The sequence below is a fragment of the Glandiceps talaboti genome, chromosome 7 (assembly GCF_964340395.1).
Source record: "Glandiceps talaboti chromosome 7, keGlaTala1.1, whole genome shotgun sequence".
Classification (NCBI taxonomy): Eukaryota; Metazoa; Hemichordata; class Enteropneusta; family Spengelidae; genus Glandiceps; species Glandiceps talaboti.
This window is the reverse complement of record NC_135555.1, coordinates 3,884,170-3,901,524: the sequence shown is the minus strand read 5'-3', so window position 1 is coordinate 3,901,524 and position 17,355 is coordinate 3,884,170.

The following is a 17,355-nucleotide window of genomic DNA, read 5'->3' as shown; positions in this document are numbered from 1 at the left end:
TTGTTAAATCAACCTTTCCTATGTAAACCATATACATACACCCTGGGCATTGTCGATGGTCCGTAGGTTACAATGTACAGAAAGTGAACTCTCAGACGAAGTGACTAATTTATGCACTGTCATGCCTGCTTTTCCCCCATGACTCCTAAGTACGTCTTTCCTTCAGATATAGATAGTTAGGTGTTTCCGTTTATGCTCCCTCCTCTTTCTGAGGAAAATATTGTTGTTTTCTGTACCAACACGTCTTTATTTTCAGGTTTATCATACAAGCTATTGGTCCGGAGCTCAAGCTGCTTTCGGTCGATCATGTGTACACACGAGCGAGTGTGTGAATGGCTGCGGACCACTCAGTTGGGAACATCGATTGTGTAAGTGACAATGAGTGTACATAAATGCATGTATATGTATGTACCTTACTAGCCACGACAATCAAAGCACATGTGCGTGTACATGTATGTACGTTCTTGTACATGTAACCTTTTACAATAAAAGTATGTACATTCTAAATCAGATGAAAGATAAACAAGAGCCTTGTGCCAGTTTTTCAAAGATATGGAATCATGTCCGTCGCTGCACCTTTCCCTTCCCTTCTTACCACTCACAGCTGTCATACAAGTTGCCCGTTGACAAACTGGATATTTTCCCTACCCACTGACCAGCACAAAAAAAAACATTCCACTGAAAAATAGTGTAGGAACAGCATTTTTGCACGAATAACTTCGTTGGCTCCACCAGTTATTTGTTGGAACCCTGTAAATATCATTTGACATGCAGTTTCGTGATCATGCTTTACTAAGAACCCAACAACAAGTAAATGAATTCCAAAAAACCGAATTCAAAATAAAATCTCCAAAACATACTAGGACAACCATAAATAAGCAGGAGTGTTAAATATGAAACAGTTCAGGGATTAAAACACTTTACTTGGTCAAGTCTATAAAAATGTTTACCCCGGGATGTTTTCATGTACTAACAACACACAATCTGATTAAAATCCGATGTAGATGTCGGCTTTTGCTATTTTACCTTCGTTATTTTGCTTGAATTGACCTTCGTGGTACATGTTTACGTTTTTATCTTGATCGCCTCCTAAAAACGTAAACATGTACCACGAAGGTCAATTCGAGCAAAATAACGAAGGTAAAATAGCAATAAATGATTAGCCGACATCTACATCGGATTTTAATCAGAATGTAACAACGCACCATTGCATAAAGTCTACAATGTAAATGATAGAAAAGAACCTAAAACCAGGGATGCCAAAGAAGGCTTAGAAAAATTATTATCTCAGTGTATAGAATATTGGCATTGAAATTCTTGTAATTTGTCATTTGCTATCAAACACTGTTCCAACATTCGAGAACTGTTTCTTACTCATTTCCAAAAACGAGTGGTAAAATGGCTGTTTTATTAATCTCAATATTTCAATACATTTATTTCAGTTATAATTGGTGACTATGGATGCAGTGACTGTTGTTTCACAGATTACTGCAACACTGGTAGCGATGGTAACCTGGTCAAACAAAGTGTCATGGTTGTCAGCATCACTGTAATGTTTGCAATGAACTACATCATATGAGATCCACAGTCCCGTCACGTGATGATTGTGGTATGTCATCATTACACCAAGCATATATTTCATGTAAAATTCATACGCGATTATTTTTCTGCAATAAATGCGTCGTATCAGTTCAACAGAAGGTATTTGATTGTTGTGTTTGTTTTCGTCTATCCGATTTCGATTTTTCGATGAGGGTATTTTTACTACTTTATTGTACTAGCTTGTTTTTGTGATTTTCTGTGATGATTTATCATCACTCTTGATGTTACCGACCGTGACATGTTCTCAATTTGAACAAACTCTTTTTTTCTGCACTAAAAAAATTCGTTTTGATCGCACCATTAAAGGTGTCATTGTATGTGGCTTTAATAGTCATGATAAATTACTACAGGTTACGTAATGAAAAAAAGAGATCTTTTCAGTCTAACACGAACACTTGTTTATTTTGTAGCAGTTGGTACAGACGCAACAAATTGACAACGATTTCCAGTGAGGAAATAAAGCTATTACTTGAACGTTTATCCTAAAAAATAACAGCAATGTGTAGTCTACAACATGGTTGAATAATTGTTCAAGTATCACAACTTATAGGTTCCATATATCAATATGTACGTAGTAGTTTCCGTCGATTTTCTTCCATAGGAGCATGTTATTAACATATCCAACACTGGATCCATCTGCTTTCACCAAATGTGATCGATTCAGTTGGTATGCCATACTTCCATCGGCCGATCCAGTGATATCTATGACGTCATAGTGGTCAACTGTGACACTCTTCTCCTTCATCTCATCACAGGCATTCTGTAACGCTGAAACAAAGACAGGGTGTACTAATCTTAGAAGTGATACAAGAAGCCGAAAGTTGTCAGGTTTTAGAACACATAAATTGAACCATGGGGATGTCTACCATCCCGGTCCATTTGGAACTTGGCTAGTGTTACTTGTCTTCTACACTGGACTCTAGTCGCGGTGTCACTATCTAAAGCAGAATTCGTAACACAACATGACTTTTACCCTTTTCAGCACAGAGGGAGTATTAAAACGAAATCAGAACGTTTTAGCTAGAAAGAGCTTTCTATCCATCTGTGATTCGCATATTTTCGTGTTAGTTTTATGTTATTTGTTGATTTTTTTCTCCAGTCCTTAGTTTTCATTTATATTCACCTCTTTTTATGAGTGTACGTGGAAGTAATTTCCAATGCAATTTAATGGAAATGGCAACACAGCACTCATTATTATATTAGTAGTATGGTCTTTTATTCTGTACATCCAAGGCCATCGGCCCAAAATACAAATGTAGTTGCTTGATTTTTGAAGACAGTATTAACTGAAATGTAAATACAGCAAAGCATTGAAGAAAATTATGTACATTATCTGAGGTCACGTGTCTAGCGGTCAAATGGACATGTTGTGAGTCAAGTAGTCTCTCTCTCTCTCTCTCACTCTCAGAAAATTTGAAACATTAGAAGGAGAGGGTACGAACCGATCATGACAATCAAGGACAAGGTTTTGGAAATGAATTAATAACATGCATTTACTCCATACTTGCAGAGTTTGTTTGACCGATCATGTAGTCGCCATTTAGCTCAACACAAAGTACGACATTAGATTTATCTTACTCAAGTGTACGGTGTAATGTCTTTAGTCGGAAACAGTTCTTAAGATCAATGCTGTGACACCTTTCTTGCAGATGATGGTTTAGAATAGACAGTGGTGAAAACTTGTTGTTTATGTTCTTGTGAGAGCGGGCACAAAATTGTACTTGTAAGCCACATTCTCATTTATACAGATAGGACTAACCTACATTTTCACTGTTTAGAAATACTAAGAATCGGTGATGCATAGATACTCAATATGTTGACCTAGATTCATCTAGTAAAGTAAATATGAGTGAAACATACACCATTTAAGCCGTCCATCTTGTTTCGTCCCTTATCGTCGCAAATCATGTCCCCATTACCAATGTTCTTCGACCGACACTTGAAAAATAAAATTATGTACAAACTGTATCCTCAGTTGGTTATTTTTCTGTAAGACCTACCATCTCGACCACTCTGTGGTTCTTTTCCAGGACCCACTAGTTTACAATCTTTGGTATAATACCCAGTAATGGTATCCAAATCACCTGACTTGAATACTTCGTCCAGCTTTTTGTATCTCTCCGTGATAACAGATTTCAAATCACAAGCCATTGCAGTAACTCCAGTGTAAAGCATTCGAACAAAATAAAGTATAAGCCAAAGTGGCAGGAAGTGGACCTACATTGAATGCTGGGACTTTAGTTACCATGGTTACAGCAGATATATCATTTGTCAGTCCATTTGCTCTGACGACTGTGATCATATTCATATGTTAGTCGGGACTGCGTTCCTCTGTGTCAATTGGAGTGTGTAGGCGTCTTTTGTACAAAGGCACGACGTCCAAACACTTAAAGTTAGACATGAAAGATGCAAAGCCGATTTGACCTGTGACATATATATTGTCAGAAATCTCGACTGATATATTGACAATATTGAAATATTGAAATATTGACAATAACGGCAAAAGTAGATTATTGTGATGGATTTTAGATTCTACATAACAAAAATATATTGACTTTCAAAAGACATTCCTGAATAATTCGACACCGCAATTATTTTTCCAGTGAAAACTTAAGCCATGGAAAAAATTTCTATGCCATACAATACAATACAATACAATACAATACAATACAATACAATACAATACAATACAATACAATACATTACAATACAATACAATACAATATAATACAATAAAACTTTATTTACCGTTCACAGGCAATTTCAATGTAACAACAATTAAAACGAGTACATACAACATTTAAAACAAATTTACAGACATAATCAGAATAAACAATAACCCGAAAAGCATGGACTTTTAAAAGTAGTGGACACAGCTTAAAATATGAGAATGTAAAGGCTGAAGTCCAGGTCTGTATGTATGTATGTATGTATGTATGTATGTATGTATGTGTGTCTGTCTGTCTGTCTGTATGTATGTATGTATGTATGTATGTATGTATGTATGTATGTATGTATGTATGTATGTTGGGTGTGTAATTTAATTACTGCTGGGATGAAAGATTGCTTATAGCGTGTTGTCTCAGTCTGTCGCGTCTATCTATTCGTCGACTGTCAAGTTCTGGCCTAAGTGGATGTGTCGTCAGTTTGTCCGTTAAGTGTCTGTTGTCTGTCCGTTAAGTGTCTGTTGTATATGTTGTCAATGTTATTTTGCTTTATCGAAATTATATTATGTTGACTGAATACCGCCCCATAGACCGATTTCCTGTACTTTTTGACTTGGACACCTTAGTTTTTTTTTGCGATTTTTCGAAGAATATCGGTACATGTAATGTAACGAGGATGATTCGGAGACTACATTAGAGTTCGTGCATCCTTAAAGCCATTTTTATTTTTATCTTCCTCGTGACCCGACTGAAACGAAAATATGTCTACAAATTGTTTCAGAAAAGGATTGTCAGTAATGGCACGATGAAAACACCTACTGTACTTTTCTTGGCGGAAATTGTCATTTATCGTTAAAATGTAGGGCCTTTCATAAAACAACTTGTTCGTAAGTACTACAAATTATCAGCAATGTACATATTTTTCATCCGCTTAGAGCTTATCAAAATGGTTCCAAATGGTGCCAAATTCAAATGGTTCATAGTTTCCTTTTGAATTTAATCGTCATATCTAAGGCATCCAGAAGTTACAACCACAATTATGAATTGAAAGTATGATTGACATGTACATACACAGTCGATTTCAAGGTATACAACCTTCCACGAAATCGTTCATACTATCGTGGAATAACACAAATTCGAAAAAATGAAATACATTGGTAGAAAAAAGGACATAACATTTTTAAAACTAATTCTATGATAATCTAATTTTATCGAACATTGAAATTTCGTACTATTTCATTTTAGCCTGAAATTATCTTGTATTCATTTACATAGCAAAGCTCTTTACACTCAATACAAAATGATCATGCCATAGTAGAAACATGGAGGTATTAGGGGAGAAAGGAGTCATTGTTCTTTAAATGTTATCTAAATACAATGCCCCCCCCCACACACACACACACTGCTACTCCTACGAATCACAGACAGTACTTGATTATGTACGAATCAGTCGCTTTCCCTAGGCCGAAAACTTGTACAGTGGTCTCTTCAGTATGTTTATTATTTTCCCATGAACATTGTTGTAAGATAGCCACATACAGACGACATTTCAAGATTTCAAAATTTTATACACTTTTAAATGATACAATTAAGAAAAACACTTTAAACGGCTAACAATCGACCGATTTAAAAGTTCACATTTAAATAGTAGACAAAGGCAAATTAACTAAATGGAGTTATGAATACAGGTATCATATAATCAAAAATCTTGAATATTGATTTAGGGGTGTATTACCTTTGTACGTCAACCTCCAAAACAGTTGACACGCCCATTCTCTTACAGCCAATCAAATTCAATAACTGTTTTAATAGTCATGATAAATTACTACAGGTTACGTAATGAAAAAAAAGAGATCTTTTCAGTCTAACACGAACACGAGCAGTTGGTACAGACGCAACAAATTGACAACGATTTCCAGTCAGGAAATAAAGCTATTACTTAAACGTTTATCCTAAAAAATAACAGCAATGTATAGTCTACAACATGGTTGAATAATTGTTCCAAGTATCACAACTTATAGGTTCCATATATCAATATGTACGTAGTAGTTTCCGTCGATTTTCTTCCATAGGAGCATGTTATTAACATATCCAACACTGGATCCATCTGCTTTCACCAAATGTGATCGATTCAGTTGGTATGCCATACTTCCATCGGTCGATCCAGTGATATCTATGACGTCATAGTGGTCAACTGTGACACTCTTCTCCTTCATCTCATCACAGGCATTCTGTAACGCTGAAACAAAGACAGGGTGTACTAATCTTAGAAGTGATACCAGAAGCCGAAAGTTGTCAGGTTTTAGAAAACATAAATTGATCCATGGGAATGTCTACCATCCCGGTCCATTTGGAACTTGGCTAGTGTTACATGTATTCTATACTGGACTCTAGTCACGGTGTCACTAGTTAAAGCAGAATTCGTAACACAACATGACTTTTACCGTTTTCAACACAGAGGGAGTATTAAAACGAAATCAGAACGTTTTAGCTAGAAAGACCTTTCTATCCATCTGTGATTCGCATATTTTCGTGTTAGTTTTATGTTATTTGTTGATTTTTTCTCCAATCCTTAGTTTTCATTTATATTCACCTCTTTTTATGAGTGTACGTGGAAGTAATTTAATGGAAATGGCAACACAGCACTCATTATTATATTTAGTAGTGTGGTCTTCTATTCTGTACATCCAAGGCCATCGGCCCAAAATACAAATGTAGTTGCTTGATTTTTGAAGACAGTATTAACTACGAAAAAATTTAGTGGAAATGTTACAAAATTAATGAAATTATGATAAATTTACATAAAGCTCTCTACGTAATTTCACAGCATGAAATGTAAATACAGCAAAGCATTGAAGAAAATTATGTACATTATCTGAGGTCACGTGTCTAGCGGTCAAATGGACATGTTGTGAATTAAGTACTCTCTCTCTCTCTCTCACTCTCTCTCTCTCTCTCTCACTCTCTCTCTCTCTCTCTCTCACTCTCTCTCTCTCACTCTCTCTCTCTCTCTCTCACTCTCTCTCCCTCTCTCTCTCTCTCTCTCTCTCTCAGAAAATTTGAAACATTAGAAGGAGAGGGTACGAACCGATCATGTTAGACTATCAAGGCCAAGGTTTTGGAAATGAATTAATAACATGCATTTACTCCATACTTGCAGAGTTTGTTTGACCGATCATGTAGTCGCCATTTAGCTCAACACAAAGTACGACATTAGATTTATCTTACTCAAGTGCACGGTGTAATGTCTTTAGTCGAAAACCGTTCTTAAGATTTAGGTCAATGCTGTGACACCTTTCTTGCAGATGATGGTTTAGAATAGACAGTGGTGAAAACTTGTTGTTTATGTTCTTGTGAGAGCGGGCACAAAATTGTACTTGTAAGCCACATTCTCATTTATACAGATAGGACTAACCTACATTTTCACTGTTTAGAAATACTAAGAATCGGTGATGCATAGATACTCAATATGTTGACCTAGATTCATCTAGTAAAGTAAATATGAGTGAAACATACAACATTTAAGCCGTCCATCTTGTTTCGTCCCTTATCGTCGCAAATCATGTCCCCATTACCAATGTTCTTCGACCGACACTTGAAAAATAAAATTATGTACAAACTGTATCCTCAGTTGGTTATTTTTCTGTAAGACCTACCATCTCGGCCACTCTGTGGTTCTTTTCCAGGACCTACTAGTTTACAATCTTTGGTATAATACCCAGTAATGGTATCCAAATCACCTGACTTGAATACTTCGTCCAGCTTTTTGTATCTCTCCGTGATAACAGATTTCAAATCACAAGCCATTGCAGTAACTCCAGTGTAAAGCATTCGAACAAAATAAAGTATAAGCCAAAGTGGCGGGAAGTAGACCTACATTGAATGCTGGGACTTTAGTTACCATGGTTACAGCAGATATATCATTTGTCAGTCCATTTGCGCTGACGACTGTGATCATATTCATAAGTTAGTCGGGACTGCGTTCCTCTGTGTCAATTGGCGTATGTAGGTGTCTTTTGTACAAAGGCACGACGTCCAAACACTTAAAGTTAGACATGAAAGATGCAAAGTCGATTTGACCTGTGACATATATATTGTCAGAAATCTCGACTGATATATTGACAATATTGAAATGTTGAAATATTGACAATAACGGCAAAAGTAGATTATTGTGATGGATTTTAGATTCTACATAACAAAAATATATTGACTTTCAAAAGACATTCCTGAATGAGTCGACACCGCAATTATTTTTCCAGTGAAAACATTTCTATGCCATACAATACAATACAATACAATACAATACAATACAATACAATACAATACAATACAATACAATATAATACAATAAAACTCTATTTCCCTTTCACAGGCAATTTCAATGGCTACCAGTAACAACAATTAAAACGAGTATATACAATACAAGACTTTTACAATCAAATTTACAGACATAATCAGAATAAACAATAACCCGAAAAGCATGGACTTTTAAAAGTAGTGGACACAGCTTAAAATATGAGAATGTAAAGGCTGAAGTCCAGGTCTGTCTGTCTGTCTGTCTGTCTGTCTGTCTGTCTGTCTGTCTTTGGTCTGTCTGTCTGTCTGTCTGTAGGGTGTGTAATTTAATTACTGCTGTGATGAATGATTGCTTATAGCGTGTTGTCTCAGTCTGCCGCTTCTATCTACTCGTCGACTGTCAAGTTCTGGCCTAAGTGGATGTGTCGTCAGTCTGTTGTATATGTTGTCAATGTTATTTTGCTTTATCGAAATTATATTATGTTGACTGAATACCGCCCCATAGACCGATTTCCTGTACTTTTTGACTTGGACACCTTAGTTTATTTTTGCGATTTTTCGAAGAATATTGGTACATGTAATGTAACGAGGATGATTCAGAGACTGCATTAGAGTTCGTGCATCCTTAAAGCCATTTTTATTTTTATCTTCCTCGTGACCCGACGGAAACGAAAATATGTCTACAAACTGTTTCAGAAAAGGATTGTCAGTAATGGCACGATGAAAACAACTACTGTACTTTTCTTGGCGGAAATTGTCATTTATCGTTAAAATGTAGGGCCTTTCATAAAACAACTTGTTCGTAAGTACTACAAATTTTCAGCAATGCACATATATTTTTCATCGACTTAGAGCTTATTAAAATGGTTCCAAATGGTGCCAAATTCAAATGGTTCATAGTTTCCTTTTGAATTTAATCGTCATATCTAAGGCATCCAGAAGTTACAACCACAATTATGAATTGAAAGTATGATTGACATGTACATACACAGTCGATTTCAAGGTATACAACCTTCCACGAAATCGTTCATACTATCGTGGAATAACACACATTCGAAAAAAATGAAATACATTGGTAGAAAAAAAGGACATAACATTTTTAAAACTAATTCTATAATAATCTAATTTTATCGAACATTGAAATTTCGTACTATTTCATTTTAGCCTGAAATTATCTTGTATTCATTTACATAGCAAAGCCCTTTACACTCAATACAAAATGATCATGCCATAGTAGAAACATGGAGGTATTAGGAGAGAAAGGAGTCATTGTTCTTTAAATGTTATCTAAATACAATGCCCCCCCCCCCCCCAACACACACACACACACACACACACACTGCTACTCCTACGAATCACAGACAGTACTTGATTGTGTACGAATCAATCGGTTTCCCTAGGCCGAAAACTTGTACATTGGTCTCTTCAGTATGTTTATTATTTTCCCATGAACATTGTTGTAAGAAAGCCACATACAGACAACATTTCAAGATTTCAAAATTTTATACACTTTTAAATGATACAATTAAGAAAAATACTTTAAACGGCTAACAATCGACCGATTTAAAAGTTCACATTTAAATAGTAGACAAAGGCAAATTAAATGAATTGAATTATAAATACAGGTATCATATAATCAAAAATCTTGAATATTGATTTCGGGGTGTATTACCTTTGTACGTCAACCAACCTCTAAAACAGTTGACACGCCCATTCTCTTTCAGCCAATCAAATTCAATAACTGTTTTACTAGTGGTGTCAAGTCCCTTATAGTATACAAACATCATTATAATCAACATTTTCTGTGCTGTAGCTAGGCGTGGGTCACTATTGTCACTACCGGTTATACATCCTTGCGTAACAACAGTAGGTATAAGTGTGTTAAGCTCTCTGTAAATAGAAAGATATTTGACTACTTTTAGTATCCGTGTAACTGTACTTGCAGTTACATCGTTAGAGTCAGTGGTATTTACATGTAGCGATCCCCATCGGCCTTCGGATGTTCAATCTGTCTACTCCTTGGCCACACTCGTTCTTCAATATCCGAGCATAGATACCGATCTACAGAGTAGACGGGCTACACGCTACCAAGGTAAACTTTTAAAGACCATATTACAGAAGTTTGTAAGATAACATTGACAAGGTAAGAGATCTCCATTGAAGTATTGTGAAGGTCATTTCGCTATATTAAACGTAGAGAATCGAAAGTACTGAATTGTTACGTCATATTGTGTAATAGAAGGTGCCATCTATTTATATGTACAGCAATAACGTAGGAGTTTATTACTAAGTTTTAGTTTTTCGTTTCCCTATGGTCTGACTATTTTTACTGTTTATGTACCCTGCAATGTCACTAACGATTTCCATCGATTTGGATGATTTTCACCTCGATATATTTTGACAAATTAGTTTTCCATAAATCTCCAGGTGAGATACTTCGCATTTTGATATGTTCACTCAATGCATACATTCGAGTATTCCCTTATTGTATCATATGTATGTATGTACGAGTAGTCACTTGTAGTCTTGTCAAAACTGCTGTGATACTGCATTCATTGTATTATATACCCCTGTAAAAGCCACATACCTAGGACAAGGTTGTGCACATAGCTCTACCAGCTCAGTGGAGCCACGGGGACTGTACCAGCTATGTGTACAATATCCCTGTAACAGCTCTGGCCAACACACTAGGTGTAAACTACCTAGATTTGACAGATGTGTAACTGGTATGCCAACATCAATGTAACATGGATGTGAAAAAAGGCAATGTAGCATAGGTTTTTTCAACATCCATGTACAAGAGCTTTTTCCCACAGCCATGTACCACCTATGTTAGCATAGCTGTAATATAGGTATTTCCCACAGCCATGTACCAGCTATGTGAGCAATGCTAGTCAGATATGAACAAAAGGGTTACTACAGGGTATTATTCCACCATAGCTGTTACAAGTGTGCACAACTGTGTGCTAGGTATCCAGCACACAGCTGGGGTACTGGGATGTGCAAAATAGTAGCGGCACAGGGGCGGTATTCCACATCCATGCAACAGGCATATTTTTCACAACCATGTACCAAGGCTGTGGAAAAATATACCCTGAAACGGGACTGTGAGGCTGGTACATAGCTGTGCTCTTCTTCCTAGCACTAGGATGTGGCCACATCCAAATTCTAGGATGTGCACATCCTAGTGCTAGGATGTACAAGGTTCCATGTGTAATTTATTATTTATTTATACGATATACGAGTTTTGCCAGTGGATGGTGTTTTTTTTAGACGAGTGATAATGAATGGTAAAATATAAGTAACCTTTTTATTTGGGGAACAAAAATGACGAGAAATACTTACAAGTTGCAGGCCATGTGTCTTTAAAATTTTCATTTTGCAGTTTTTTGTCACCGTGTTCACATTGACGATATCTGCTGAAGACGGTCAAGATGAGAAGTGGTAATATTATCTCCATCATTACAGGTAAAATCTGATTGCCACATTCAAAATATATATATATATATATATATATATATATATATATATATATATATATATATATATATATATATATATATATATATATATATATATATATATATATATCTATATTATATTATGTGCCGTAACTTTGAGATAAAGGCATGCATCCATCCATCCACACGCACACACACACACACACACACACACACACACACAAATGCATACATACACACACACATGCATGCATGCACGCACGCACGCAGACACACACACATACATACATACATACATACATACATACATACATACATACATACATACATACATACATACATACATAGTATTACATACATACATACATACATACATACATACATACATATTTTGTTGTTTATTGTTGCATCTAGTTCTTTGCATATTTTCATATGGTATATAATCGGCAAGTGCATGGTGTCAGAAGTTATATTTGGTTATTTTTTTCTTTTCCATCCTCAGTCTTATTTCTGACTGTGTCTGCAGTTCACGGTTTGAAATGTTATTCATGTCATAACGACTACCCTACATTGAGTTCCTATTGCCTTGAAGATTTTGAGGGCGAAGAAGCCAATTGCACTGGTGAACAATATGCGTGTTGGGTACGTGTAGTTACAGGGTGCAGACACCATTGGTATTTTTGTAGTCTGATACTATTGTGAAACTGTAGATAGGACATTTTAAGAAATGTTAAGAATTTGTACCTTCTGATACCCTTTGTATAGCGTTCATGTGATATAACACGACTGACATAGAACGCATGCGTACACAATGTTTTAACTGCTCTAATGATTAACATCAATTATGATTCTTTTAATTTTTTATTTATGTCTTTGATTTCATAGTATTATTTATTAATTATTTGCTATCACACAAGTCTACGTGCTATCATTGGCTTCAAATCTCTTCTCACGTCTAGCCCAATGAGGTCCTAAGATGACATCTCAAATTCAAATTAAACCACCCACACAATGATGACAGGTAACATCATGTCTTTGTTAATCAATCATAGAATTCTGCCAAATAATAAGTGTTCATTGGGGCAGTTACATAGTGTCCAAAAAGGTGGTACATCTATCATATCAGGATGCTAATTATACACTGTTTACATCGTTGTGACTGTTGGGGGTTTTCTCATTTGCATTTTTGGTTCATGATTTCTTATTAGCTAGACGGGATGAAAAGAGATCTCGAGATTCGAATCCATGGATAGCGTCTGGATTACCAATACTATCATATTGTTGGAATATAAATGTAATATAAATTTAATATAATTTGTTTCATTAAAAAAATAAGCAATAAACATGGGGATGGTATACCCCGAGGTTTTGACCACTTGTCGATGTATATGCCTGAGTGTCAGTGAATGCATATATGGAGACAACTGATCAGAACCAAGGAGTGTATTATATGTATCTTGTTTTATTGACCAGTGTATCAAAATTTGCAACAAAACCTTTTAAAAAACAGGACTACTAAAACGAGACTAACTTAATGTAAAAAAGACCCCATATGTGTAGAAATTGTAAGAGAAATGATTATAACCTGGATTTGGAGAATAAAATCACCAAGGTTGATGTAAACGTCTTGACAGTTTTGAATGGGTCTAAGCTTAATTATCAAGGAGGTATAAAAACGAGTCTTGAAGGAGACTTAGTAAGTATAAAACTCGCTAACATGTCCGTACCTTTTGATGACTTGTACTTTTCAGGTATATCACACAGAATACAACGACGGGACACCGGCAGCCTTCGGTCGAAGCTGTGTAAATCCACGAGATTGTGTAAATGCCTGCGGAAAACTGACTTGGCTACACCACGTCTGTAAGTGACAATATATGAGAACTAGAAATTAATATTCACATGATGATGACCAAAACTAAATCGGTTCTTGCAAGGAAGATGTGTATCATCATGTTTCACTAGAATTGATGTAGTAGTTTCTGAGATTTCTAGCCTTGCTTATCCAGACTCTCACCGCTGAGGGCTCTAGTACGAGTGTCCCACAGCAGTGCATTTTCTAACAAGGCAAGATCTAGATGAACGATACATGTTCCCTTTGTGGCAGGTTTGCATGTCTCAAGTGACCAATGCACCTACGTGTAATTAAGAAGAAGTTTTTTTTCGTATTTATCCACTGAATATCGATTTTCATCAGTTCAGATATCAATATTTTGTTGATGGAGATATAGTAATCCTGTAAATTTGTCAACAGACTATCTTAAAATATATACATAATATCTGCAATGTAATGAAAATATTAACACCGTTATAACGTTATCAAAGATATTGATATCTCTCAGAAAGGTATAACAAAATTATTTGACATCTATGCAGACAGTTGGTGATTACTTGACATTGAAAATTATCTTATTCAAAGCGCATGGTTAATTTATTTGATGTACACTTTTATGTGAAATTTGCAACTATCCTTTTTAATCGTACTTTTGGTACATATTATTCAAATTGTAATTAGTATGCTTAACATATTTAGAAATGTTGGTGATGGAGGAAGTTATAAAATGAGGAACATCAAAGCATACAAATCAGAGAGAATTGTGGGTAAACTATCGTGTATTTTCATTTGTGTTATAATTTAGAATGAATATATTATTAATTTTTAAACTCATCCCATTTCAGTCATCAAAGGAACGTATGGATGCAGTGAATGCTGTTTCGAAAGTATGTGCAACTTTGGTAGCGATGGCAACCTGATCCAGCAAAGTTTCATGGTACTCATCATGGCAGTTATATTTGTTATGACCTTCATTGTGGTCTAATGAAGGTCAAAGGTTAGATTCAATGATACAGACAAGTTAAATCTGCAATTTAAATTTTGATGAAAGTGAACATTTTCTGTGTTCATATGTTCGAACTGAGTAGTGAGTTGGATATGAAAGTATTGTCACTGGGGTTGTTTGGTCTCGTTGGACTCAGTGTGTCGTAATCTAATCTGTATTAACTTTTACATTATTTATAGTATTAGGAGTGATATATATATATATATATATATATATATATATATATATATATATATATATATATATATAATTGACTGGATGTAGATAAAACCACATAAAAGTGCTCAATACGGGTAGTAGAGCGAATTATATACAGGTTTTGAAAATTTGAACCAAATATATGCTATAGACCCTACAGAACTGTTTCGTGAGGTGCGTAGTCCTCACTCATCAGGGGTAGAAACCATATTCATATTCTACCCCTGATGAGTGAGGACTACGCACCTCACGAAACAGTTCTGTAGGGTCTATAGCATATATTTGGTTCAAATTTTCAAAACCTGTATATATATATATATATATATATATATATATATATATATATATATATATATATATATATATATATATATATATATATATATATATATATATATATATATATACAATGTACTTCTAACTTGTATTCAACTCAGGGTGAACGCCCATGGGTGCTTAATAGAATGTTGATTTCCATTGTGTTACTCCATGACACGCTTATCATTTTACTATCATTTTACTACAGTATTTTATTATCATACTAAATCTGTTTGCAGTCTTTATATTTAGGTTATAAATTATAAAGGAAACGTTTTTAGTGTTTCCAATAAAAGATTCATAAATGAATGTTATATGGTTTATTACATACATAGACCTCATATTTCCAGGGTATTGACATCCAAGTACAATAATATGAAATTCATATATTTTATATTACTATACTTCTGACGTCAGAAGTATGGTAATATTGCTGGAACTACGTGGAATTGTTTGTAAACAAACCTTTTGTTACGATGTTGTTGTTAAAATATGTAAATCATAAGTTTGTAAAAATAAACATTTGGTTTTACAAATAAGACACCTGTGAATATGGTTTCTTTTTTAATTTGTGAATATTGGACATGGTAATCAAAATAAACAGTGAACAAAAACTACTCACTGTCAGACACATCGCCTGCTATCTCAAAACATGTCATCATCATCATTATCATCATCATCATCATCATCATCATCAACAACAACAACAACAACAACAGCAACAACAACAACATTGCTACTACGGTACACATGCATCATGTACATCATGTTGAAACTTGAAAACCTTCGTACATTTAGCCTGCATCAAGTAGACTTGCTGTGGCAACCATAAATGATAAAACGTGTCTGAAAATATGGTTTCATGTTCAATCCATGGATATCGATTACCGAACATCGATCGTAACCAATCATCAGTGAACAAATACAACTCGTTTGGACACATCGCCTTTCGTACAGCCACTAAACATAAACATCTCTAAACGTCGTAAGAAAAAGTACATTTGTGGTAGTTACATCGCAGTGAAATTGTTGATAGAATCTTTGAATGCTTTCGTGATTTGGAATATTTCACCATATTTTGTGTTACCTTCGTTGTAAAGCTATTTCTACAAGAGAGGAATGTTTCTTCCTGGTTTGAATACCACAGCACCTGTTCAGACCACAAAAACAGATCCGAAAAATGTTCATTTGGAACGTTATGTTGGTACACTCAAAGTGTGCGGGTTTTAATATAACGTAGATTTACTCATTTCTCGGCAATATATAACTCCATAATGTATACAGAACGATTTTGTTGTGTGTTTAATTCTATAATTCGAGTACAAGGTCTTTATTATCAGAGTTCCAGTCGTTATTGGGGTTGAGTTGACAGTAACTATGAGGTCACTGGTAAGGTTTGGCAAGAGATTACAGTTACCATTTATGTTGATTTGTATACATTAATACGGCAAGTTAACAGAACAAAGCAAGTTTTGAAGCTAGGAGATATATAGGAGAATACCGAGGGGTCCTAATCATTAGGTTTGCGTGTTACACAAAAATGACAGTGTCCATAGGTTGTTTCTTTACCCTACTATGTATATCATAAACTGCCGTACATATACATTCATTAACTTATTAACAAAACTATCTATGGAGATTTTATACCTATTACGGAACTTTTACTTTTGTCCTCTAGCACAAGTTAGACATAAATTGAAACACCGATTGTGAAAACGTCCGCAGTGTGCGTAATAAGTGATCTCGTCTGTTTAGTCTGCTAAATACGCGGTTACTGTGTTCCTTTACATCTACATGTCGGCCGTCTGATTGAACGTTTCTGTACACATGGTTATGAGTCACCAACACTTGAAACTTGAAAGTGAAATTTGTATATCGACTTACAATTAGGAGTACACCATTTGATACCTTGGGAGGGGAAGGGGCTGGAGGATTTTAAGTTAAAAAAATATCGCAGGCCAAAAGAAAACAATG